This window comes from Nerophis ophidion, linkage group LG12 (genome assembly GCF_033978795.1).
Source record: "Nerophis ophidion isolate RoL-2023_Sa linkage group LG12, RoL_Noph_v1.0, whole genome shotgun sequence".
Lineage (NCBI taxonomy): Eukaryota > Metazoa > Chordata > Actinopteri > Syngnathiformes > Syngnathidae > Nerophis > Nerophis ophidion.
Window position 1 is genome coordinate 6,126,932 of NC_084622.1, and position 25,886 is coordinate 6,152,817.

Consider the following 25,886-nt stretch of genomic DNA (forward strand, 5'->3'; position numbering starts at 1 on the left):
GTAAAATGTCTATCCCGCGGGGGAGCGGGTGTACCCTGTGGGGAAGAACAAATAACAGGGCCCGGTGGAGGCGAAGGACAATCAACCCTAACAGGATTTGGAGGGCGACCTCGGCGGGGGACTTGGCCCGGCAGCACTTCTTCACCCGCGACACAATGCGCCGGTTTAAGTCTATCTATAGAAATGCATTACCTGCGCCCGCCCATATCCAGCACAAAGATTTTAGGACCGTGTTCCAGCACCCTAAATGGGCCATCGTAAGAGGGTTGGAGGGGCGAACGGTGGGCGTCGTGACGAACAAAAACAAAACGGGCATTTTTAAGCTCCGATGGCACAAAAGATTTAGGGAAACAGTGGTGGACAGGGCCAGGAGCCAAGGACTCCCTCGGCCAAAAGGGAAACGATCGCGGGGCACCAACCTCAGGTAAAAATTCACCCGGAACACGGAGTGGTTGACCAAACACCAATTCAGCGGCGGCCGCAGCGAGATCCTCTTTAAGGGCCGAGCGCAACCCGAGCATAACCCAAGGTAAACGGTCAACCCAATTGCTATCCACGAGTGCCGCACGCAAAGCTGCCTTAAAAGACCGGTGAAAACGTTCACATAAGCCGTTAGCTTGGGGAGTGTAAGCTGTAGTACGGTGCACCTGTACACCCAATGACTGCGCCAACGCTGACCAAATTATCGACACAGCCAGACTGAACACAGTTGATCACATAACTCACACATTTTGGACTGCACACTTAGTAAATTAGTATGAAGTGATTATCGGTTTAACCTCAGTAAAACTCCCAAAAGTTACTAGTATATTAAATTCAAATCATTGTAAACCTGTGATCGATGAAATGTATGTCTCTTCACATACCAACACATTCCCCCGCTGTTTTTGTCTCAGCAGTAAATACAAAAGTTGACTGGCACATAACACCTCAGGTAATCAATATAGTGATAGTGCAATGACATGTATATCATCTTCAAAATCAGCACAGAGTGAATTATTAGGATATATGGTATTCCGGGGTGTTAAACCGAACAACAATGTACATTAAACTAAACTGAAAACTGTGACCACAAAACCATGATACAAACCGTTTGTTTGATAACTGCAGAAATGAAATAAAACACTAACATTCTGCAACAATGTAAATAAAGCAAAATATATATAAGAAAAAGCTGATAATGTACATACTAATACAAACTAATTAGATAAATCATCTCTTTCTCGTGAACCCAATATTTTAATATCGTCTCGTCTCGTGACCAATGTGTATTGTCACACCCCGAGTACAAACCTTTTAGTGACACGAGAACAGCAAAACTATGATCATTATTTTTTTCAGAAATCATTTGAAAATTCACTTTCACCTGTTTTCTATTGATTTCAGAATTACAATACCTTAGCTTGCAACTCAGTTTTGTCACACCATATATTTACAGTGTTTTTTCTCAAGACCGGGGCACCCAGTGACCCTGCTATTTTCATCTTCACAAAATACCAGTGTCTGACATTTCACTCTTTCAGTCTAAAGGTCAGGAACTGCTGTTTGGTGCGTATAACACAAACAACAGCCAGGACCCGTCCCCCCACCCGACGGCGGAGGGAAGCTACTCTTTCGTCCACTGGGTTGAACTCCAACGTGCAGCCAGGGGGAAACAAGAATTGCTACCCCAGCCTGTCGCTTCTCACTGCGTTCAACGCCAGTGAGGAAGAGAGTCCAGCCCCTCCCGAAAGAACTGGTTCCAGAGCCCTTGCTGTGCGTCGAAGTGAGTCCGGCTATATCCGGCGCACTAGCTCAGGCTCCTTACACCCCAGCGAGGTGACATTCCATGTCCCAAGAGCTAGCTTATGTAGCCTAGGATTGGAACGCCAAGTTCCCTGCCTTCGGCTGCCGCCCAGCTCACAAAACACCCGACCTCTAACGGCCCCTCCCATGATTGGTGAGCCCATTGGAGGGGGGACCCATTTTGCCTCTTTGGGCGGGTTGTGTCCCAAATCCGGGCCTGGCTCCAGGGAAATCAGAATCTCGGTTTTTGCATTTCCATAAAAGTCTTCGAGCTGCTCTTCGTCTGATCCCTCACCTAGGACCTGTTTGCCTTGAGAGACCCTACCAGGGGCATGGAAGCCCCCGAACACCATAGCTCCTTGGATCATTGGGACACGAAAACTCCTCTACCAAAATAAGTTAGAAGCTCGGAGAGGAGTAACCATAATTAATTACTTTAACCCTGTAAAACCCAAATATAGAAAAACCTTAAAAATGTTTTAAAAAAGTGACCTTTCAGAATTGGTAAGAGGCATTTGATGCAGAAATTGAAGAGTTAAAAAAAATCTTTATGTATGTTTTTAGAGAAATGTTGTAATATTGCAACATTGGGCTTTGATGGGAGCAGAATTTCTGTATTTGTACTCACGTTGTCTGAACAACTAAGGGTTCATTTGCAGGGTGGATTGCTTACTCAGCCCCATACCATTGAAAATAATCACACATTAGTTATATTTTTATGAAGTCATTTATTAAAAATATATAAAAAATATGAAACAAGATAAAACACTTAAAACAACACTTTTCCTCCTTCTTTTTTTCTTTTCATGACATTGGTCATGAAGACTGTCATTGGTGGTGAAAGTCCTAAAAACAGTCCCTGTCGTCTGTAAAGCAATGGCGAACATCACACTTTCTGCATTGTGTGTTGCTGTATCCTGTATTGCAGTGTCTGCAGCATCCTCTCCCTGTCTTCCTTGGGAAATGAGCAACTAGATCCTTGCGTACATCCAATGGGAGGTGTGCACATCTCTTGGATGGCCTCTTCTTAGCATGTTATAATCCGTAAGTGAAACAAAGTGAACACCCAATTTTCATTTATTAAAAAAACATTCTAAAGCATTTGCAAATAAAACAAGATAAACATATTTAAACACTCAGCCAAAATATGAGTGATGATTTTGATCACAATAACCTTGATATTAAATGTTTATATCTCACTTTTAACAGAAAACTTTTTTGTTTGATCCCACCCAGGATGAATTGCCTTCTTTTCTATGGTGTCTTTACATTAATGTGTCCTGAATTGGAAAGTAGCAAGTGCATGCTACAGTTTAGCCATTACCAAAGCTTTTGCCATTTCAATTGTCATAGCTGGTCTGAGCTGTACTTGTCTTGAGCCACCGTCCTGACGAGCCTCGTTCACCCTGAGTTGTTTCTTCTCTTTTTGGATAAGTGTTAAATGTGGATGCCCAAACGATGTCAGTGTCATTATAATCAGTTGGTATAACCCTTCCACAAAGACTGAAGATGGCACCAGTAACAAATTAAGGCTGGTTTCCTGATGCCACAGATGTTTAAATAGTCCAAACTTAAAGGCCTACTGAAATTAGATTTTCTTATTTAAACGGGGATAGCAGGTCCATTCTATGTGTTATACTTGATCATTTTGCGGTATTGCCATATTTTTGCTGAAAGGATTTAGCAGAGAACATCGACGATAAAGTTCGCAACTTTTGGTGCTGATAAAAAAGCTTTGTCTTTACCGGACGTCGCAGATGATGAAGTCACAAGGGAGAGGGCTCCTCACGTCTTCACATTGTTTATAATGGGAGCCTCCAGCAGCAAGAGCTATTCGGACCGAGAAAGCGACAATTTCCCCATTAAGTTGAGCGAAGATGAAAGATTTGTGGATGATGATATAGATAGCAAAGGACTAGAAAAAATAAAAATAAAAATAAAGTTTAAAAAAAAAAAAGGCGATTGCATTGGGACGGATTCAGATGTTTTAAACACATTTACTAGGATAATTCTGGGAAATCCTTTATCTTTCTATTGTGTTGCTAGTGTTTTTGTGAGATTAAATAGTACCTGATAGTTGGAGGGGTGTGTCCACGGGTGTCTTGAGGCCAGTCTCTGAGGGAAGTCGACGTCAGCTGCATGGACGGCGCAAGCTCAGGTTTTCTTATACATATATATATATATATATATATATATATTTATATATATATGTATATAAGAAAATTGTGTATAAATATAAAATAATACACACAATTCAGTTGATTGTCAGCTTTATTTGCACACTTTACAGCAACGGCCGCCTTACAACCCTGGTTATACAATATGGCAATAAGGTACAGCATGTATTTTTTCATCCATTGCATTGGAAAACTGCTTATCCTATTACCTGCGGATATCTTACAAAATGGTTCACAGCTTGAGAGGAGCTAATTTTTGCTTTTTTCGTATGTCCTTTGGAAGTAGTTCCGCCTACTATGTATGTGAAAATAGAATGCTTGAGAGGTCACTGTCCCAGCCTAAAAGAAAAGCAGAAACTGTAAGATGGCAAAATATTGAGCAATACATTTGAATTGAATAAGTAGTTCAACTTACCAAGTCCGTCAGAGTTTTGTGCAGCCAGGAGCTCTCCTACGTGATTATTAAAGACTAGATTTTTACAGTCTATCAGGATCCTGGGTTTGAAGAAAGCGGGCCACTTTGACAAAAATCTGCCGGACACATCCTCTCCAAACCTCATGGCAAAATTCTGTTCAATCTAAAATAAATAAAAACACAAAAGTTAATATTGCTGACATGATAAAGTTTTAAGTGTTGCGATCCGCCGCTCGTATCTACACATATTAGTTATTTTTCCTTTCTGGTATCACTCTCCGTCAAGTGACTGTTTATTTCCTGTTTAGCCTGTCACCATGGTAACTCATCAGTCCACCTGCCAATCCCGGTCCACACACACCTGTTTTGTCTAATCACCCTCCTATTTAAGACAGCCTCTTTGTTCATTTCTTCCTGGGTTCATAAATTGCTCTCATGCAACAAGTGACGACTGCTACTTTTTCTACTTTTATTCTCGCTAGCTCTCACGCTATACCACTTGATTATTCCAGTTTTCATACTGATGATTTGTTTTCTCGTTTGTGCTTTCATGCCAAGTTTAGTTTTCTGTTTCTTATTTCCTAGTTTTCATACTAGCGTTTTTGGTTTGCCTTTTTATTAGCTCCAGCATTTCTGTTCAGAGCTCTCTTTTTGTTAAATAAATATTTTAAGATCCTACCTTTTGTTGTGTTCACGTCATCGCATCCACGGAGGGACAAACCCGGCATTACCATGCCCACCAGTCCTCACATTAAGTACACCTTAAATTATTTAAGTGTCATACCAAACCAGGGATGTTGAGAAATTGTGGGAACACATCCAAGATAGAGGACGCTTGATCTTCAACCAGTTACTGACGATATTGAAATGTGGTCCTCATCTTGTCTTTTACAAGTAATCCATCAGTTGAATGTTTCAGCATTGATATTGCTTCATGGCATTCCTCACCAACTAACTGCTTGTCACTCGCAACAGCCTGTCTCTTTCTCTTTGGGCTAAATTCATCAGTTGAGGTTGAAGAGGGCCTCCGAGGCTGGACTGTGTTACGCTGAATTTTTTCAATCTCCAAGCCAAGTAGCCAGAGCCACCATGCAGGTCATAAAAGTGCTCCTGGAAAAATATACAATGCACAGTTCCAAGACATGCAATATAAGTCCTTTAAATCAACGTATGTATACATTCTCGGAGAAGGGATCTTTAAGGGCAGGAAAAAGTGTGATAATACCAAGCGCATATTTGGTCCGCACAGAAATGGGTGGAATTCTCCTTTAAGGGAAGTGGAAAAGTGTAAAAATGAAGGTTTTCATTTCATAACTACCTCTTAACTACATTTTATTTCACAACTGCAACAAATTACTTACCTGTGCCTTTCAATCATGTTGGCCACCAAAAGGTTCACAAGTTGTTTTCGTGTTGTATCATTTATTGTCTTTGATTTGTTTTAATACTCTGTGATCATCTGTCCCAGTGGTTTGGACAGGAGAACATCTTTCACCATCTAGGAGAACATCTTTCACCATCTAGGAAAACATTAATTTGTCAATTTACGCAATAAGTCAGGTCAGTTTTTCATAACAGTAAAATGACTTACTCGTTTGGCAGATTCACATTCACTGTCATTTCGGTTCCCTACCAAAAAGCTAAATTAAAATGAGTAAGAATAAAATAGTGTTGACTCACCCTTCTTAATAAACGTGCCAAAATCGTCTTAGCCCCTTCAGTTTCAGCCACTCTAACGTATCTCTGGGTTTGACCACATTTTATTGGAACCAACATTGTGTTCTATAACAGACAACAAAGTTTATTTGTCAACACAATATAACTTGGCCTTTGAGCTTTCCACTTCTATGGTCACCAAAGGAAATGATCTGTCTTTTCGAGTGCAGTGATTTACATTATTTTGGCAGATGTTTTATACCACTGGATTTGTCCAAGTAGAATATTTCAGCAGTTTTGATACATTTATTTGAGATAATGTTTACATTATATAAAACAGCAAACAATTTTTTGATAAAAAAAGTTCACATTGTTTTTATTTGTAGTGTATCTGCATCAAGAACTATAATATACATTATGTAGTAGTGTTGTACTGTTTTCTACGAGAGTATATACAGGTTTATAAGCCGTCATTTTTTTTGTTTGTTTTTAGTAGTCTAATAATTTATTTTCTCCCATAAATATTGTATATCAGGTGGTGTCAATTAAGGACTACAGATGGAAACTAATTGATAGCTAAACCTTGGTGCATCCATTGAATCCTTGCGAATAATGCATAGTATACATTGTCCACAAATCAGCTGATTTTGAGATATGCATGCATACATATTAGAAGATAAGCTTAAAGTAGTTCAAAGATAAATGTCATCAAAATCAGCCTTGTAAGCAGAGCTATTGAACACAATGAAGTTTGAACTAACAAAATCTTATAACATTTTTAAGTCCTGGTTAGCATGTGTTAAGCCAAATGAAAATATTACATTAATACTAATTCTAAATGTGAATTTTCAAATTTTACAGTAACAATATTCTTTAAACGATGCAATGAGGAACATTTTTCACCGATGTCGGTAGAAAATGGACGGATGGATGGATGGATGGATGGATAGATGGATGGTTATCTCAACAGTTTTAAAGGTATACCTTTTTTGGGAACTATCTGTACAGCGTCACTTTGTTGCACCCTGTTGTTCCTTTCTGTGGTACGCAAATCAGAGACCAAAGATGATGAAGCTGTGTCTGATGGTTCACTCGATAGAATATCTGACTCTGGTACTCGACCAAGTTCAACTGAAAGATAAATCAATCACGTTTGGAATATTTCAACAGCAATCAGTGTCTATCATGGCCTGAGCTCACCTGTTGACCTTTCTGCAAACACATTTATAGTAAGGTTGCCCATTTTTAACAGGTCCTCAGACACATGATCATCCACTTGTGTCCCTGTCCCATCGGTCAAGTAAAGCTGAGTCTCAAGTGGTAGACTTAGCTTTTATATGACTGAAAATTGTTGAGATTATGAATTATGATTTTGCATGTCTTCTGTATTAAAAAACATTTGGAGTAGCGAATGCCTCTATTCAATTCAGCTTTTCTCAACCACCTACAATGGCATTGAGTTATCTGCAAATCCTTAGACAGCTATTTATTGGGCTTGTGTGACCTCTGACATGTACACGGGGCAGGGATAAAGGCAGAAGGAAGTGTGAGCTCCACGTGTGGTGAGATAAGATGTAGCAGGTGGTTAACGAAGTAACGTGTTCAAGGGAAAGTGTGGCCAATACTGTATATGTGTCCTTTAACTGCCATGTTTGTTAAAAACAAACAATAAAGCCCACTTATAGTAAACAAATTAATGACCATTTCAAGGTTCACAAGGTTGTATTGCACTAAACTACTAAAGTCATGTAACTCACCCCTGTAAAGAAATGTGCTAAAATCCTTACAAACTTCTTCAGTTTCATAAATTTTAACATATCTTTGGTCTTCACCAAATTTTACAGGAACCAACATTGCACTATGAAAAAAAAGCACAAAACACATCCATGTTTGATTATTAACAGTGAAAAACTGTAAATGTATATAGATCAAAAGAAACTTTTCGCAGGTTTCAACTATAATGAGCAGTAGTTGAATTGCAAATATTTTTTTTACATTATTGTCTTTACAGGCAGTCCCCCCACAGGCCGCATCACCACATAATGTCCTCTCAGTTTACTCATTAAATAATTAGCATAGAAAACAAACTACAAAAAAATGCTTTCTTTTAATCAATTTACTTAATATACATCGTTGCAAACCTAGTTGCAAGATTAGCTAATGTGCTGCTAACCGGAGCATTAGTGGGTTTATAGGTAATAGGCGCAAGCTAATGCTAAAAATTAGCTAGCATGAGCTACTAACTTTGTGGCTATAATAAGACAAGTTAATTACTAGTAAACATACTATGCCCACTCCAACATAACACACAGTCGGTATATCTACGGCATTTTTAATTTAGAAGCAGCAACAACACAAGAAACAGGTACTTACTAGAGATGCGCGGTTTGCGGTATCATCCGCGGAGTCCGCGGATAAACCGCGGGTCGGGCGGGTGACATGACGAAAAAATTGATATTAATTAGATTCGGGCGGGTGGCAGTTGAATCATCCATAAATATTTGATATACGTGGTTCTGGGATCGGTATCCTTTGCCATTCAAAGAGCCATTTAAGACCCGTGTCACAAAGCGAAGAAGTCAATAGGAGACGCTAATATTCTCTAGAATGACTACCGGCAGTCACCCTGATAGTAAGTATTAGGGCGTGCTATGAAGTCATTGACTTTGTCACCCTCTACAGTATGTACAATCTGCTTGTCAGTCCAGCAAAATGTTGTGTGTGGCTTCCGCAGCAACACGCACACGACTGCAAGGCATACTGGGTGACACAGAGTACACTAATGGTTGTGATATAAACAATTTTAACACTCTTAGTAATATGCGCCACGCTGTGAAGCCACACCAAACAAGACTGACAACCACATTTCGGGAGGACATCCTCCCAGTAACACGACATAAACGCAACACAACAAATACCCAGAATCCTTTGTATCCATGACAGTTCCTGACTATTTTATACACCCCGCACAGCTCTAGTACTTACAGTACATGCAGTGTCTTCTTTGCCTGCCTGCCTTGAGAGATGCTTCCACTTGACTCTCCTGCTTTTTTGAGGGCAACACGTCACAAGTTCCGGTGCAACTGTTCACTCTGTCTTGATCAGTATGTTTTGTTTTTTTTAATCTACACCTTTTAAGTGCTTCGGTCTAACACTGTGAATTACCATTAACTCATTACACAAAATAAGACTGCCAGTGTTAAAATAAATCAAAAGTGTCATTTTTTTAACACTGAATTTGCTGTGTAGCAATATGGCTCGCTGTTCGTCAGCAGTTCATTCAAAACTTTACATCTTGTCAGTAGGTTACATTCACAAATTCGCAGCAAAACTACCACTATCACACCCTTTAAGATACAACAACTTGCAAGTAGACTGGAATATGCTTACCTTTATTAAGACATTTGGACGATACAGTTGTAGAGGTCCGGTAATGGCCACTTATATCCATGAGAAGGCGGGACGGGCGGAAAAACGTTGAGTTTGACGTCGCTGACTTATTTTTTTTTTTTTTTCAAACTTTATGGCATCCCAGCTGATTGGCCACAGCTCATGACACAATGTTGTGTAGAGGGTCTGTGTAACTTTCCCCTCAGGAAAATCCTGTGACTTAACACATTTGTTTAAATCATCATTACACAGAACATGTGTTGATTTCCAACAAATTCGTTTTAAGAGTGTACTTTCTGAATAAATTCATCATTCAAATAAGTGGAATTGAATCTGGTAGAGTTTTCAAAAGCTCACATTAGTGTAAATTCTTAATTTACTTGAAGAAGAAATTAATTATAATATAAAAATCTAATTACAATATGTTATTGATGTAATTTAGTCATTTCCCTCAACTGATGTACTAACATCATGGGGTTTATTCTGTGCATATGTAGCATTATCTACAGCAACACTTGTGAATTTGGAATAATGTCATGAATGAAGTTAGGTATTTGGAATCACACATGAAGTTAGATGGGGATACATATTATTTCAGCATATGTGTGCTCAGTCATACATACAACACGAATTGTAGACATTATGAAGAGCATTTATTTAGGTAGAAATGTCACAAGTTACATTACCAATAAAATCTTTAGGAGTCAAGGCATGAACGTCTATCCATCCATCCATTTTCTACCGCTTATTCCCTTTAGGGTCGCGGGGGCCGCTGGTGCCTATCTCAGCTACAATTGGGCCGAAGGTGGTGTACACCCTGGACAAGTCGCCAACTCATCACAGGGCAGGCATGAAGGTAACAATCCATATTTTGTATCATTACTATCACCAATAAGCAGCTTAGGGACGTATGTCCAAATACAGAAGTGTTGCCTCTCCCTTAACATGGCATACACTGAAGCTCCGCCCCCTATGGAGTCATGCTTGCCCTCCCGGCAGAGCATAAAAATAATTGCTATTTTGACATCCACTGGACACATTTAGAACAGTAGTTTCTTTCATTCAAACATTTTAACTCATTTTTATACTCAGCCAACTCATCTCGTGGGCTGGATAAACCTGTTCACGGGCCTGATCCGCCCCGGGGGAAGTACGTTTGAATCAAATAATAATGAATCGAACTAAATCCTCTTGATTTCTCATCGAAAGCCAAGCCTAATGCTAATGCTATTGATGATATTAACAATGTGCGGTCCATTTAAATATGCCTGGTGGATAACTTAATTCCTCACCAGTTAAAGGTCAGCCACACAGCAACTTGTCTGGCATCATGAAACCCACAGAATACCAAATGGAGTCTGTAATGGAAGCATCCTGAAACCTGTAAAATACAACTGACTTAAATAAATGATCAATGGGTTGTACTTGTATAGCGCTTTTCTACCTTCAAGGTACTCAAAGCGCTTTTCACACTACTTCCACATTTACCCATTCACACACACATTCACACACTGATGGAGGGAGCTGCCATGCAAGGCGCTAACCAGCACCCATCAGGAGCAAGGGTGAAGTGTCTTGCTCAGGACACAACGGACGTGACAAGGTTGGTACTAGGTGGGGATTGAACCAGGGACCCTCGGGTCGCGCACAGCCACTCGCCGTCCCATATGCATGACTTTTGAATTGCTGTCCTACTTGAAAAATTACTATTTTTTGGATGACGATGATGATGACTGTCATGCAAGATTCAGCCTATCTAAAAATGTCATTTATTGACATGCCTGAGGTACAGTAACTGACATGAGTGGTATTTCCTGATCCCGCGCTTCTACAGAGTCTGAAACAGGAAATACATTTTACATGAGCTAAATCCATTTCACAGCGGGCTGATTAGGGGCTAAAAATTGAGTAATTCGCTAGATAATGAATATTGCTCAATAAAAATCCCCTGCAAATGTCAATGATGACGCACCAGCTCTCATTAAATGTGACTTTTTTTTCGTCCACTTTTCCCTTTCCTCTAATGGATATGGCGAAACGGGCAGGTAGCATCACTGCAGACTCCTCACACTTAGTATGAACACTTCTGATCGCTGTTATTGTGACTGAAATTATCATTGTTATCGCGGTATTTTTAAATGTGTTCAACATTTTCAAAAAGTACTGAAGTACCAAGTTGTATTTAAAAAATAAATAGAAAAAACAAAACATTCACAATTATTTCCTTTGCAGCAGAAACATATTGTAGCTTACAACACAGTTTCATGGACCTCAAGGAGAAATTAAATGTGCATATGAAAAGCAACACAAGCGTATATAAAAAAGGTAAAAACAATAATAATAATAAGTAAAAATAAATGTGAAAAGATGGCTTTTTATGGACATAAGAGGTACTTGTTATGGCTTGTCACACCACGCCAGGCCTTATTTTGAGTTTCTGGGTATTTTTCTGGGTGTAGTTTTAGTTCCTGTCTTGCGCTCTTGTTTTCTGTAATAAGAGAAAAGCAAATGCATTATTATTTAATTAGATGATGATGGTTATTATAATCATATGACTGACACACACACTACCTTACAGTGTTTCTGCTAGGATTTGTTTTTAACACTAACATTAGGTAGCAGCGGTCATCAAGACCACAAAAAAAACAAAAAAACAGACGTACATTTTGCTCTTTTTACACAAGTAACAATTAATTAGGCCTAAATAAAAGAAAGTTCGACGGACAAACAATAACATTTTCCTCGTCAAACACATCATGCATTCAGCTGCATGTTGACATTCACCTTTCACTCACTAAATTGTTGTGAAGGTTGGCCCCAAAGTTGCCTCATCATGTTTGAAGTGTTGCTCCCTTTTCGTGGGGACTTTTTTTCCTGCATTTTCTGCAGATGGGCTGAATATCCTCAATTATTTGACCCTTATCAAATCTTAAATTACCGGCACACATTAAAAATACATTTTGAAAAAATGGAAAACATATACAAATATTATAATACATTGTAGCCCCCAGAAAAAAATCACACTAAGTCAAATGCTATTTTATTTTATTTTATTTTATTTCCAATGTTATGATAACAAACAACGGTAAAATTCCAACAGGTTTTACCTTCCGTGAAAACACTGTCGTCTCCTTGAGTCTTCGCTTTCCTGTCGGACACACAACACTTCCTCATTCTCCACCAATCACCTTTCAGGCCCGGACAGTGTGTTTGTAAACATGGGAGAAAGAGACATGAAGTCTAAACCACACTAACATAAAACATTAAAATTATCTGGTCGTTACTGTATGGTATGATACATACATATATATATATATATATATATATATATATATATATGTATGTATCATACATCATATATATATATATGTATATATATTATTTGCGCACTATTGACAAGTGATGTACCAAAAACTTGACCACCAAAAAAAATACTTTGAACACCGAAAACAGTGCTACCGAAACCAGGTTGTCAGCATGTCTGTGATGTGGAGGGGATTTTTATATACTGTATATTGCAGATATACCCGCGTGGGCAGCCAACAACAAAAAGTGCAAATATTAAGAGGACTGTGGCGACTTTAAGGAATAGAAACAAAAGCAACAGCGCCAAGCTAGTGTGACGTTATGCTAGCTGCGGCTCTCTTGTCTACTGAGCGACATGGAGAGACAGAAGTCTCTAAACACGAGTACATTCTACAATAACACCAGAAGATTAGGCTGGATTTATTACTAATTGTTTTTAATTTAGAAAAAGTCATTAAAAGTGAATAAACATCTGAAAAAAATCTCAACAAAGTACCAACAAAATGCAGCAACAATTGAAAATACTGCAAAACGATAAAAAAATATGTTAATACTAATTCATGAAAACAGATTTGTTTTAAATGTATGCATACATTTTTAAGACTTTTGAAAGAAAATCATACTATCATAGCAAATTATACAAATTACTCAACGGCGTCACTGTGACCACGGCCATAACCACGCCACCATCGCCACGGGTGTCTTGGCAGTTTCGGGGAATCCCAGCAACTGTCTTGAATTTTGACGCCATATATCATTGTACCATTTATTGTTGCATCCCTACTCACACCTTGCCCTCAAACGTGACAAATCACTGTACGGAAATACAAGGCGTCAAAAGAAAAGTTTCTGCACTCAAGCGACCAATCTGATGAGCACTGTGAAATAACTAATGTGTCACTGAGTGTATTAACTCAGGTCTTCAACTTTTTGCATTGCTCTATTCACCATTGCACTTGTATTTATTAGCCTTGCACATGTAATTTATTTCAGTACTAGTTTTTGATTTTAGTTTATTAATATTTATTGCTTACATTAAAAAAGAGAGCACAGTCTGCCAAGTCAAATTCCTTGTGTGGTAACCCATTTTTTTATATACTTTAACTATATGAAAATATTTGATTTCTAACTTTTATTTACTATTTTGCGGTGTTATTTTTGCGGGCATGAGCGATAAATGAGGGGAAGATTGTAATATGTTATTGTTGAATCGCCAAAGTTTGTGCGGAAACTGTGTGATGTGGAAGATTTTGTTGTCATTCCTGTTGTATTGACAGTGTTAATTAAGCAAAATCCAAAAGACAGCGTCCCTGGGTGGGCTCGAACCACCAACCTTTCGGTTAACAGCCGAACGCGCTGACCGATTGCGCCACAGAGACATGCCGCGTTTGCCATGTTTGCCTTATTTTTATCTGAAGTGCAGAGTCCCCTTCCTCTTGCTCTGTTCCTAGTCCGAGACCCCTCCCATTCTACAAGTGTCCAAGCACACATCTGCTCACTTCTGGTTGAGCTATGTGCTGCATTCTTTTGTTTGCATTTGTGTGTCAGAAAGTTAGTAGTTGAGTGTTGATTTATGTACTTTTAGTTTAGCTTTGACAATGGGTTTGTAATCTACCAGAGAAATAGAGTACAATGTGACGATACCTTATTCCAGGTTTTACAAAGCAGCAGTGAAAAGACAATTCCCATTGTGTGTCCAAATCGAAAAGAGAAGCGTCCCTGGGTGGGCTCGAACCACCAACCTTTCGGTTAACAGCCGAACGCGCTAACCGATTGCGCCACAGAGACGCGCAGTAAGAGGCAGGAATAACCTTTTTTAACCCTTTACTCAGGATCCGTGGCGACTACGACGCTGCATCTTCCACAGCACATTCCACCCTCAAAGCTGACAGACAGGATCATAAACTTCCCTGTTCTTCTTTCTCTGCGCCTCACTCTCTACAACCCTGCCCCCACACTCCTCATGTATCTACAGGCAAAAAGCCTTCCAGTTTGGTTTTGATCCGCATTCTTCTGTTTGCATTCATATATCAACGTTTTGTACAAGTTAATAGTTTAAATATTATTCGGATTTTTTGGCCTATATGTACTTTACAAAAGTAATTGTAAAATGCATCGTCCCTGGGTGGGCTTGAACCACCAACCTTTCGGTTAACAGCCGAACGCGCTAACCGATTGCGCCACAGAGACATGTGTACACTGGCGAGCGGCAGAGGTTTTATCGTAATACCTACCGTTAGCCGCATTCATATGGGGCAAAATGTAAACAGCTAGACGCTGAACTAGGATACTATTGTAGAGAAAATAATGAGAAAAATATTTATGCAAAAACCGGAAATGTCAATCGTACGATAAAAGTTGAGCGTCCCTGGGTGGGCTTGAACCACCAACCTTTCGGTTAACAGCCGAACGCGCTAACCGATTGCGCCACAGAGACATAGGCGCATTTGACGAAAATATCTTATAAAGTCCATTTTATTTGAATTCAATGATATAATGAGGTTTTTTTCGGTAGGGACGATCCAAAAAAATAGAGATATTTGTACTAAAATGGGTATTTCAACAAGTAAACAGTACAGTAGGTACTTGATTTTGATATATGTAATGCTCGTAAGGGTATTCTAGTGAAATACGAGTGTGTAAATATGGGATGTGTAAATATCCAAATATCACGTCGAATCACTTTTTGTCAGGCAATGTTACATTTAATGACAATTTTACAAAAATTAAAACATCCAAACAAGTTGTACATATTTATTATCTGCAAGAAGAAATAACAGTTACAGTTGTGTGTATCTTCCAAACAAGAGAGAGGTTTTATCACAGCAACATATCGGACTAACAATAAACCTTTAAATCTCATTAATCTCACAGAAGAGGCAAACTGAATGTCTGGCAAAAAATTCACGTACGCGCGTGATGCATATATATATCCGTCCGTCCGTCCGTTTTCTACCGCTTATTCCCTTTTGGGGTCGCGGGGGGCGCTGGCGCCTATCTCAGCTACAATCGGGCGGAAGGCAGGGTACACCCTGGACAAGTCGCCACCTCATCGCAGCATATATATATATATATATATATATATATATATATATATGTAAAAAAAATGTTGTCCCCCCCTTTTAGCGACCACGTAGAAAGATGCTGAAAGCAAACATATTTTTTTATTGACGAAACAGATGACATTGGGTGTACTTCAAAGTATTTATAAAATAGTGTATTTAATTCCTTAAACATGTTTAATATTGGCACATTTTGGATGTTGTTGGACAAATTCGTTTTCATGATGACGTGAGTGAGAGGCTGCTATTGTCCACGTGGAACTGAAAAGCACCAAGGTAAAAAGGAATTCGTCCCTGGGTGGGCTTGAACCACCAACCTTTCGGTTAACAGCCGAACGCGCTAACCGATTGCGCCACAGAGACATGGACGCTTCAACAGAATAATTCGCTTTACGTAAGTCATAAAAGTCACACTAACTAGAATATGCAAGTTCAGAGAAATAGCGTGTGAATACTGTATGTACGCAAGCCGGTGAAAGTCAAACTGAAATGCTAACGTCAGCATGGCGACATTTACAATGTGACAAGTATCAAGTTATGTGACTGTGAGGCATCCATCCATCCATCCATTTCCTACCGCTTATTCCCTTTTGGGGTCGCGGGGGGCGCTGGCGCCTATCTCAGCTACAATCGGGCGGAAGGCGGAGTACACCCTGGACAAGTCGCCACCTGTGAGGCTGTTACAGGATGATTGTATGGACATGCGGCGCCACCCTCTGGCAGCCACGGTGCCCGCACCTATAACTTGTCACTGTGTCACGTGTGTTTATCTCCGTTGTACTTCCTACATGCAGCCTGAATACACGGTACTGACACACAGCAGGACTCTTGTCGTCTTTATAATACAACACACACAACAACATGGTGTCAGAAGTCCAAGCAGGACCCGATTATGCCCCACATTCTGTCCGTTGTTGAGACAGTGTGCATTTATCTGTCTTGGTGAGTTTTAGCAGTTTCAGTTAGCCTGTTAGCTTTAGCACCGCGTTGGTATAATGGCATCCAACATCCCGCCTCCGGAGCCCATGAAGATGGCTGGAGACACTCACGGCAACTGGGAAAACTTCCGAGCAGAGTTTGAGGATTATCTGCTGGCAACGGGGCTCAACGAGAAGGAGAAGCCCGTCCAAGCAGCGGTGCTGAGACGGCTAATGGGGAACGACTGCCTCCATGTTTACAAATACAACCTGGGACTCACTGTCGACCAACAGAAAGATGCCGATGCTATTCTGGAGGCACTGGAGGGATACTTTACCCCCGCGAAGAATGTCACATTCGAGAGGTACGTTTTTGGAAACTTAAAGCAAGAGGAAGGAGAACCCATAGATGCTTTTGTTACAAGGCTGCGAGAAAAGGCTGCCTCTTGTGAATATGGAGCTATAAAAGATGAACTCATAAAGGACAAGCTTGTCCTTGGCATTGCTGATGAGGGCGCCAGACGTCGTTTGCTAAGAGAAAATGATCTCAAATTGGATCAAGCAATCATGATCTGCCGTGCAGCTGAGGTCATGGAGAGAGCATCAATGCCGCGCAGGGGGGACAAAGATATGGACGCAGGTCTGCCGGTAGGTCATCTGAGCCCACCAACACCAGTGCACAGCTCCAGAGAATGAGAGACACAGTGGAATGCAAGTACTGTGGTACAAGACACGCACGTGGGCGAGACCAGTGCCCTGCATTTGGTAAATCCTGCCGCTCTTGTGGCACTGCCAACCATTTCGCCAAAGTATGCATGAAGAGGGGTCAGCACGCACGCCAGTTGAATGCTGTGGATGACCCGTCAACAGGGGAACAGGAGGACAGTGATGAAAGAGATGTGTACACAGCAGAGAGCGTGGGAGCGGTGAACACGCAAGGGAAAAAGTGGTTTGTCAATCTGCCACTGCAACAGGGGGTCCAGAGGTGCCAGCTCGACTCGGGAGCCACCTGCAATGTGATTAGCATGAAGGACAAGATGAGACTGGCGCCCAGAACGCCTCTTCAGAAGAGTCACACCAGATTGAAGCTGTACAACAGTGAGTGGATGAACTCGCTGGGGTTATACGGCACACAGTGTGTCATTAGGGGCAGAACACACAAGCTGGACTTTGAGGTTGTGCATACAGGCCAAAGGCCCTTGCTTTCGGGGGAGACATGTGAGAGGCTAGGCCTGATACGATTCACCATTCCTGAGGAGCTAAATAAAGTGGAACACTGCAGGAGGGGAGATCTGACCAAAGAGCTTCTCATCAACACATACCACGACGTGTTCACCAGCCCAGTCGAGTCCCTGCCTGGTGATGTTCACTTTGAGCTGGACAGCAGTGTGGTGCCTGTGCAGTGTGCCCCAGGAATGTTCCAGTGGCCCTCAAGGCAGCTGTTAAAGCACAGCTCGATCAATATGAAAAGGATGGACATTTAACCACAGTCACACAGCACACAGACTGGATTAGCAATCTGGTCATAGTGAAAAAAACGGAAAAATTGAGACTATGCATTGACCCAAAGCCACTCAACCGAGCCCTGAAACGGTCCCACTACCTCATGCCCACTTTAGATGATGTGTTGTACAAGCTGCCAAAGGCGCGTATATTCACGCTGGTGGATGCGCGTGATGCATTCCTGCAGTGCCGACTGGATGAGGAGAGCAGCCTGATGACAACGTTCTGGACACCATGGGGCAGAAAACGGTGGCTGAAGCTCCCCTTTGGTGTGTCAGTTGCTCCGGAACTGTACCAGAGAAAGCAACATGAGCTCCTAGCTGGATTAACTGGGATTGAGCCCATAGCCGATGACATCCTCATAGTTGGCTGCGGGGATACGGACGAGGAGGCCAACCGCGACCATGACACAAACCTCATTTCCCTAATGGACAGATGCAGAGAAGTTAAGCTCAGGCTGAGCCTGAAAAAGTTGCAGTTCCAAGTGAAGGAGGTCCGCTTCCACGGCCACATACTGTCTGCCAAGGGCCTCAAGGCTGACCCTGAGAAGATCAGGGCGGTTCTGGACATGCCAAACCCCACAGACGCTAAAGGGGTCCAGCGGTGTGTTGGCTTTGTGAACTATCTTTCCAGATTCATGCCCCGCCTGTCAGAGGTATGTGAACCATTGAGGAGGCTGCTAGACAAAGACGTGGCGTGGCACTGGCTGCCAAAACATGATGCTGCCATGAAGGAAATGAAGACACTGGTCACAGCAGTACCGGTCTTGCGCTATTTTGACGCCATCAAGCCAGTCACCATACAGAGCGACTCCAGTCAGACAGGCCTGGGCTGCTGTCTGCTACAGGAAGGGCAGCCTGTCACTTTTGCTTCCCGCGCCCTGACCCAGACGGAACAAAACTATGCACAGATAGAAAAGGAGTGCCTGAGCATCGTGTTCGCCTGTCAACGCTTCCACTACTACCTATATGGACGGGGTGATGTGACAGCAGAGACCGACCACCGGCCTTCAGTGTCCATCTTCAGTAAGCCCCTCCTCAGCGCGCCCAAGCGCCTACAGAGCATGCTCCTGACACTTCAGAATTACTGCCTTACGGTGGTGTACAAGCCAGGCCCTGAAATGTACATAAGTGACACGCTTAGTAGAGCCACCACCCCGCCACGGAAGACAGACACACTGTACCGACGAGAAATGGTCTGCAGCATGCAACAGGAGCAGTGTGACGCAGCGGCCATTCAGCAGGCAGACTACCTCAATGTCAGCAGCCAACGCCTGGCACAGATCCGAGCACACACAGAGGAGGATGTGTGTCTCCAAACGCTCAAGGCAGTCGTACTGCGGGGATGGCCAGAACACAAAGAGGAAGCCCCCGTACTCATCAGGGACTACTGGGCCATCAGAGATGAAATAAGCGCACAGGATGGCGTGCTTTTCAGGAGCCAGCGTGTCATCATTCCGAAAGCCATACGTCCGGAAATGCTGAAGAGGATCCACTACAATCATGTGGGTGGTGAAGCATGTTACAGACATGCTCGCGATACATTGTACTGGCCCGGCATGCAAGGGGAAGTCAAAGACTATGTACAGCAGTGTTCTGTATGTAACGAGTATGCGCACGAACAACAAAAAGAGACCATGATGTCACACCCGCTCCCCACACGTCCATGGCAGCTGGTAAGCATGGATTTGTACAGCTACGCAGCACAGAACTTTTTGCTCGTGGTGGACCACTACTCCGACTTCTGGGAGATAGACCTGCTCCCTGACTTGTCGGCCGACACCACAATCCGACGAATCAAGGCACAGTTTGCACGTTATGGCGTCCCGGACAGAGCCATCACAGATGGGGGAAGCCAGTTTGCCTGCAGTGAATTCCGGGCATTTGCAAGGGAGTGGAGCTTCGAACATGTCATGTCCTCACCGCGGCACCCAAAAGCTAATGGCAAAGCAGAGTCTGCAGTAAAGATTGTGAAAGGCTTGTGCAAAAAGGCGGACCTTGCCAAAGAGGACCCCTGGAAGGCCATTCTGCATTGGCGAAACACGCCCACTGAGGGCATACATTGTAGCCCAGCACAGCGTCTCATGTCACGAAGGCTGAGAACACTTCTTCCGGTGGCCGACCAGCTCCTTGCACCTCAGGTCATCACAGGGGTTTCCGACAAGCTGAGGGGGAAGCATCAGGCAGCGAAGTTAGTGTATGACAAATCGGCGAGGGATCTTCCGGAGCTGAACGTCGGCCAGCCTGTCAGAATGAAGCCACTCCCGGGTGACAGGACGGGCATATGGAGGAGAGGGGTGTGCCTGCAGCAGTTGGGACTCCGGTCCTATCTGGTCGACATAGAGGGGACCACATATCGACGCAACAGAATTGACCTTAGACCGGCCGAGGCAATGCCTGAGCAACCGCTGGCTCGACCAGAATTAACCCCAGAGCAGCCTGCGAGTGGCAGTGGCAACAGAGACAGTGTTGGCGGTGCTGGGGAGTCTCCAAGGTCTTCACCGGCCCCAAGGTCATCACCGTCTACTCCGCAGGCCAGAGACACACCGCGCCGTGTGCTTCAGGGCCAGACTTTCTCCCGGAGTGGGAGGCCGATTAGGCCTCCTGACAGACTTGACCTCTAGGTCACACATGGACTGTGACACACATATACACACACACACTCACACACTCGAATACACATACATGGACTGTTTGCACTTTCAAACACACATGGACTGTGGATTTTGTTTAAAAAAAAAAAAAAATAATAATAATAATAAAAAAATAAAATAAATAAAAAAAAAAATTAAAAAAAAAGTGATGATCTGATGGAGTGTGATTTGATGACAGGTGTGCTCTTATCCTGCTACTATGTAATGTTACGTTCTGTTTTGCCATATATTTGATATCTGATATTGGATGTTAAACCGGGTGTCGCTATCTGAGGTTGAATAGTATGTTGATGGTCTACAGTGGGTTTACAGGCAGCATTGGGGCGGCGTGGCGCAGTGGGGAGAGTGGCCGTGCGCAACCCGAGGGGCCCTGGTTCAAATCCCACCTAGTACCAACCTCGTCACGTCCGTTGTGTCCTGAGCAAGACACTTCACCCTTGCTCCTGATGGGTGCTGGTTGGCGCCTTGCATGGCAGCTCCTTCCATCAGTGTGTGAATGTGTGTGTGAATGGGTAAATGTGGAAGTAGTGTCAAAGCGCTTTGAGTACCTTGAAGGTAGAAAAGCGCTATACAAGTACAACCCATTTATCATTTAATTTATCATTGTTCCAGTGGGGATACTTTGCTAAAGGAAGGGAGATGTTACAGGATGATTGTATGGACATGCGGCGCCACCCTCTGGCAGCCACGGTGCCCGCACCAATAACTTGTCACTGTGTCACGTGTGTTTATCCCCGTTGTACTTCCTACATGCAGCCTGAATACACGGTACTGACACACAGCAGGACTCTTGTCGTCTTTATAATACAACACACACTACAACAGAGGCATACGCATGCAAAATTAGCTAAAAAAAAATAGCATGCTAACAGTTAGTATGTGTTAAGTACCAAGTTATCTGAGGTGTAAGGTGGGAACATGGGCAAAAAAGTAGCATGCTAATGTTAGCAAGCTAATAGCGTGTGTGAGGTACCCTAGTTAAAGATGCCACATGTAGTAATGTGGCCGAACATGGTACTGCAATTACGGTCAAAATTCTGTAGTCCCCTCCCACTCTCCATGACTGAAGTTTTTGTAAGATTTGATAATGATCAATCAGGGGATGTCTGGAACAGGGAAAATAGAGTTATGCAGTCAATGTTTCTTAGTGAAATGACTGAAAATGAAATATTATCTGTGGTTTACAAACTAAAAAACAAGACCTCAACAGACAATAAGGGCATTGACATGAGTATGATAAAAAAACACAATTGATTGGATCATTAAAACATTGCATTATATAATTAATTGTTCTTTTAAAGCAGGAGTTTTCCCAGACAGTATGAAAACAGCTAAGGTCATACCTTTATTTAAAACCGGAGATAAACATACATTTGGTAATTATAGACCAGTATCTCTCGTATCTCAATTTTCAAAAGTGCTTGAAAAACTGTTTGTTAATAAATTAATAAAGTATGTTGGAGTTCGGGTTTTTGGTGGAGGGAACAGTTATAAAGTAATCTAAAATAATTTGTGTTAAAAAGGGGGCAGATAAATATCAGAATATTATTCTTCTATCTGCTCTTTTCTGATCATGGGAATGTATAAGAAACACAAAAAAAAAACCAATGTAAGTATCAATTGTACGTGTCTTGTATGAATGCATTTTCATGAAAGGAATAAAAATAAATGATGATGATGATGATTATGATTGAGAAGCTAGGATTCGATCCAAAACCGATAATTGATGTATCTTTAGATTATATATATTGATGCAGTTTTATATTTTTATTTTCGTTTCACTAATTCAGCAATCATTACTTGCAACTTTTAAAATCAGTGTATTTCTAAGAAGAAACATTTGAACTAATTCCCATTACATGTATTAAATTAATGGAATTGTGTGCAAGAGCCCTAAAATTAAGGAGCTGGTCGGATCTCTCTGAGGTGGCTCGCTGCAGTCAGCCAAATTTAGAACTGTCTGCATGACTGTATTTACAAGGAATGAATAATCAATTATTAACCTTTAATCGATATTACAATCGGCCATTTCCGAATTCCAATGCACTTATAAATCGATTATTTACCCCACCTGTAATATTGTGTTGGAAATATAATAGAACTTGGGAATAAATGAATAATTGGTCAGTGAAAGAAAAGGTTAATATAGAAGTGGATGATATTTTAAGATTGCATTTGAAACATGTAGAGTACTAAGCAATACATACATAACATTTCGATTCACACTCCATTTCAGAAGTAAATGGTAAATGGGTTGTACTTGTAAAGCGCTTTTCTACCTTTTTTTAAGGAACTCAAAGCGCCACAGAAGGTGACGGTAATGCACACCACAAATTTGCTTGACAACCGCTATTAAAAGAAGAAGAAGGAAGGCAGTCATGGCGTCTCAAACTATATTTCACACACAACAGCGCTGACATTTAAAACCCACTCAACATTCTCCTGCTTACTAAAATAAGGTAACTAAGCAACTTATTCACTGTTGATTCGCTGTTTCTCCTTGGGTTCCCTACGGAATATGTACTGTTTTACGGTTGCTATAAGTCTATCATCCCTGGAATCCACAAATAGACCACTGTAAAACAGATTCAATCAAACAGTGGTCACAATGCAGGGAAAGCATCAGTCTTAAGGTATGAATAAAGGTTAAAGCAGGCTAAATCGATGTTAAAAAAGGCCCAAAATAATGTGAAACGCATCATGACTCTAAAATCTAATCTTTGCCGTTGCCTGAAACTTGTCAGCCCTGGTCTGATTTTAAGGTGTACGCCTGTAAAAATGGAAATCCCCATTAATTTTAATGGGAATTTCCCAGAAATGTATTAATTTTGGGAAAACCCGGAATTTAATGGAATAAAGGACATAGCATAATTGCCTTGAATGAAGTCAGTGGGTTGGCATTAGTATTTTTATAGAGAAATGTGAACATTGTATCACTTTTGTAATAGAGAGAAGGTGTTACGAGAAAAAAAAGTGAATTTTCAAGGATATAAAATAGATGGCTGGAATGTCCTGACTCAGAGAAACACTTTGATGCTGGAACAGTTGAAATAGGAGGCAAAATGTAAAATATTGAAGTATGGCAACCCTACTGCAGGGTAGATCTGGCTCGGCTTTCTCTGGCCTGCCATATCGAACGCCGTGCAGCTAATCATTTCCGCCAGCAGATTGGAGAGCTAACTTCCGCAGCTAGTGGGTCCATGACGATGACTTCTGTTTTGTTTGACCAGCCGTTTAACTGCAGTGTTACAGACACTGTTTTGAAACAATTCAGGCATGGAAATAAACATTTACAAAATATTTATGTGTAAATAACTAATTTCACAACATATATATCTGCTTATAGTCCGGTGCGGCTAACATAGGGGAGGGTGGGGGGTGGAGGTCTCTATAGTCTGAAAAAACATGGTACATCAGGTGCAGTGAGTAGTCATTTGTTCAACTTCTTTAATTATATAAGTGGGGGTTTTTGTTTTAGGTCCCCTCATTTTCATCATTTGGGCTATTCACCTGGTGGTTTGCAAGTTCAGTTAAAAAAACTTGAGACACATTTGTGCAGAATGTCTTTAGAAACAGCCCTCCGGTAACTGACAAAATAAATAGACCAAAAATTAAATGTCTACTGTAGAGGACGCCGGTTCTTCGTAATATACAAAATGATGCATAATAATAAGTCCCTCTCAACTCTTCCTGCTATGTTATGTCAGTTTGTACAGCTTGCTTAATTGCCGTGTGGTCGCCATTTCTGACGGCATCAAATAAGGCACTGATCAGTTTTTACCATGTGAATTGTCTCTATTTTTTATGGTCACAGAGACATATTTTGTTTGTTGCAACCCTTACAACTGCCACTTTTGTTTTTTTTAAAGTCTTAATCCAGCACTACGGGCACAGAGTCTCACAATAATAAACCAAGCAGATACGTTCAGCAAAGGGAGCCAATAAAAATGTGTGTTTTTTCACTGACCTATTGGTTTTAAGAGTAAAAACAGTCACCAAAATAATAACATTCTACTCTTACCTCTTTCTTATAATTAAAGGCCTACTGAAAGCCACTACTACCGACCACGCAGTCTGATAGTTTATACATCAATGATGAAATATTAACATTGCAACACATGCCAATACGGCCTTTTTAGTTTACTAAATTGCAATTTGAAATTTCCCGGGAGTTTCTTGTGGAAAACGTCGCGGAAGGATGACGTGTACGCGTGACACGTCATATTAGCGCTGCGCAAACGCACAGCTAAAAGTCGTTTGCTTAAACCGCATAATTAGAGAGTATTTTGGACATCTGTCTTGCTGAATCTTTTGCAATTTGCTCAATTAATAATGGAGAAGTTAAAGTAGAAAGATGGGGTTGGGAAGCTTTTGCCTTTAGCCACACAAACACACGGTGATTCCTTGTTTAAAATTCCCGCAGGTGAAGCTTTCCTATGGATCAGAGCGGTCAAGCGAACATGGATCCCGACCAAATGTCAACTAGCAGTTTTCTGTGAGAAAATTGTAGTAAAAAGTCCCCACTTACCGGAGATCAGCTGAGCTTGTGCCGTCCATCCAGCTGCCGTCGACTTCCATCAGACACTGGCCTCATGACACCCGTGGACAAACCCCTCCGACTACCAGGTACTATTAAACTCACTAAAACACTATGAACACAATAGAAAGATAAGGGATTTCCCAGAATTATCCTAGTAAATGTGTCTAAAAACATCTGAATCCGTCCCAATGCAATCACGTTTTTTTTTTTTTTAATTGATTTTTTTTCTTTTATTTTTTTTTCTAGTCCTTCGCTATCAATATCCTCAAACACAAATCTTTCATTCTCGCTCAAATTAATGGGGAAATTGTCGTTTTCTCGGTCCGAATAGCTCTTTTTGTTGGAGGCTCCCATTAAAAACAATGTGAGGAGCCCTCTAACGGGTGACGTCATCATCTGCGACTTCCGGTAAAGGCAGGGCTTTTCTATTAGCGACCAAAAGTTGCGAACTTTATCGTCGATGTTCTCTACTAAATAATTTC

The 25,886-nt window shown here is 41.5% G+C and overlaps 1 long non-coding RNA gene and 5 other non-coding genes across 9 annotated transcripts; all 6 read right to left on the bottom strand.

Moving 5' to 3' along the window:
- Nucleotides 1–4,055: 4,055 nt before the first annotated feature.
- Nucleotides 4,056–10,521, bottom strand: LOC133563767 (uncharacterized). 4 transcript variants are annotated; one of them, XR_009809099.1, is made up of 8 exons: nucleotides 9,424–10,521; nucleotides 7,791–7,891; nucleotides 7,234–7,374; nucleotides 7,018–7,164; nucleotides 5,969–6,159; nucleotides 5,739–5,897; nucleotides 4,378–5,643; nucleotides 4,056–4,301 (listed from the first exon to the last, which is right to left on the bottom strand). It is a non-coding gene; the product is annotated as an uncharacterized LOC133563767 (long non-coding RNA). The 4 variants fall into 4 exon arrangements; XR_009809098.1 differs by having other exon boundaries at nucleotides 4,378–5,487; nucleotides 5,603–5,643; nucleotides 5,739–6,159; XR_009809097.1 differs by having other exon boundaries at nucleotides 5,739–6,159.
- A 3,513-nt stretch (nucleotides 10,522–14,034) lies between these two features.
- trnan-guu (transfer RNA asparagine (anticodon GUU)) lies at nucleotides 14,035–14,108 on the bottom strand. Its single transcript has one exon. It is a non-coding gene; the product is annotated as a tRNA-Asn (tRNA).
- Nucleotides 14,109–14,443: 335 nt separating this feature from the next.
- On the bottom strand, nucleotides 14,444–14,517 carry trnan-guu (transfer RNA asparagine (anticodon GUU)). The gene has a single exon. It is a non-coding gene; the product is annotated as a tRNA-Asn (tRNA).
- A 328-nt stretch (nucleotides 14,518–14,845) lies between these two features.
- trnan-guu (transfer RNA asparagine (anticodon GUU)) lies at nucleotides 14,846–14,919 on the bottom strand. The gene has a single exon. It is a non-coding gene; the product is annotated as a tRNA-Asn (tRNA).
- Nucleotides 14,920–15,092: 173 nt separating this feature from the next.
- Nucleotides 15,093–15,166, bottom strand: trnan-guu (transfer RNA asparagine (anticodon GUU)). Its single transcript has one exon. It is a non-coding gene; the product is annotated as a tRNA-Asn (tRNA).
- Nucleotides 15,167–16,080: 914 nt separating this feature from the next.
- On the bottom strand, nucleotides 16,081–16,154 carry trnan-guu (transfer RNA asparagine (anticodon GUU)). Its single transcript has one exon. It is a non-coding gene; the product is annotated as a tRNA-Asn (tRNA).
- Between the last annotated feature and the right edge of the window lie 9,732 nt (nucleotides 16,155–25,886).